Source organism: Orycteropus afer, unplaced genomic scaffold (assembly GCF_000298275.1).
Source record: "Orycteropus afer afer isolate SDZICR_OR568_19922 unplaced genomic scaffold, OryAfe1.0 scaffold00037, whole genome shotgun sequence".
NCBI lineage: Eukaryota > Metazoa > Chordata > Mammalia > Tubulidentata > Orycteropodidae > Orycteropus > Orycteropus afer.
In genome coordinates this window covers 8,538,507-8,540,563 of record NW_006921624.1, presented here as the reverse complement: position 1 = coordinate 8,540,563, position 2,057 = coordinate 8,538,507, and positions in this window count along the sequence as shown.

Below are 2,057 nucleotides of genomic sequence, written 5' to 3'. Positions count from 1 at the left end.
GAGGAGGACTGCGTAGGGCACCCAGGCTCCGTCTGAGCACACAGACTGTGATCGAGTTCCTGTGTGGGCCCAGAAGGTAGGTGGGAGTGGGGATGGCCACACCCCCACCCACCAAACGGGTGCAGGGTGCAGTAACAAGAAGAATGTCGTACCTTTTCAGTCTTGCAGGCCCCGAGTGTCCCTGAGGCTGCCGGAAAGCAGAACGTGATCTTTAGCCCCAGAAATCTGCTAGAGCACTGTCTCTTTAAATATCCAAGATAGTCAAGCCAGTTAAATGTACAACATGGCAGCGACCTCCGGACCAGCAAAAGTCTACCACTCAGCCCACCTTTCTCTTCACCTTCCCCAGTTTGTTCCCTAGCCACTGGACACAGTCCTCCGTGCGGACCCTGGCTAGCAGGGGATTTTTAGGTTAATTCTTAAGTCTTACGACCACCGGATTCTGCGAGAGCTCTGTCTCTTTAAACATCCAAAATAGTTAAGCAGCTATTTTTTTAAACGTACAACATGGCAGCATCTTCCGGACCGGCAAAAGTCTACCACTCAGCCCACCTTTCTCTTCACCTTCCCCAATTTGTTCCCTAGCCACTGTACACAGTCCTCTGCACAGACCCTGGCTAGCAGGGGATTTTTAGGTTAATTCTTAAGTCCTACCGCCACTCGGGAATGTCCAAGTCATTTGTGCCATCAGGGGTGCTCAGGTCCCTGCCAGACCGCAGCTCCGTATATCTCCTTTTTTGGTATTTTCACGCAAATTCTTTTGCTAGTTGAGGTTTAGTCTACTTCTGTATCCTTCTCTTCAAGGCTCAGGGGTCCAAGATTAACTTCTGTGTCTGTTTCAATTGGTTTCCCTTTTCTTTGTTGAAGAGGGTCTGTGCAGTCCTTCTATCTAGTCCGTCATCTTCCACCTCCCCTCAATATCTGATTTCTTGACTGCTGCTTCCATGGGTTTTGATTGTGGATCAAAGTAATATGAAATCTTTGACAATTTCAATCTTTTCTCCATTTATCATGATGCTGCTTATTGGTCTAGTTGTGAGGAATTTTGTTTTCTTTATGTTGAGGTATAATATGTACTGCAGACTCTTGTAGTTTATAATCTTCATCAGTAAGTGCTTCAAGTTATCTTCACTTTCAACACAACCTTCAAGCAAGGTTGTGTTGTCTGCATATTGCAGGTTGTTAATGAGTCTTCCTCCAGTCTGCCATGCTGTTCTTCATATTGTCAAGCTTCTCAGGTTTTTACTCAGCATACAGGTTGAACATGTATGGTAAAAGAATAACACCCTGACACACACCCTTTCTTATTTTAAACCATGCAGTATTCCCTTGTTCTGTTTGAACAACATCCTTCTGGTCTATGTGCAGGTTCCTCATGAGCACAATTAAGTGTTCTGGAATTCCCATTCTTTGCAATGTTATCTATAATTTCTTATGATCCACACAGTTGAATGCTTTTGCACAGTTAATAAAACACAGGATTGATATAATCACTATGATTAAAACTACTAATAAGGATACAGAGGGACTAATCTCTATTGGTAGAAGTTTAGTTGTCAGTACAAGTGGTGGGGGAGATTTCTGACTCAGAATGGGAGTTATTGCTCAATGTTTTAAATTTTGACTATAAAGGCAGATGCTGAAGGAGCCCTGGTAGAGCAGTGGTTAAGTACAGAGCTGTTAACCAAAAGGTTGAGAGTTCAAACCAACCAACTGCACCACAGGAAAAACATGTGGGACTCTGCTTTAGCAAAGATTTATGGCCTTGGAAACCCTATAGGGCTGTTCTACTCTGTCCTACAGGGTCACTATGAGTATGAATCAACTTGATAGCAGTGGTATTGATTTTAAGTTTAGACAGACACTATGTGTCTTAGGCTACCTTTTCTAGAGAAAAAAATTAGTGAAGCATATATATTTGTATGTGGACTGCTAACCAGAAGGCTGCTGGTACAAACTCACCAGCTACTCCTCAGAAGGAAGGTTTAGTAATCTACTTCCATGATGATGCTGCCTTGGAAACCCAAGGAGGGGTTACTATGAGTCAGATCTGACTC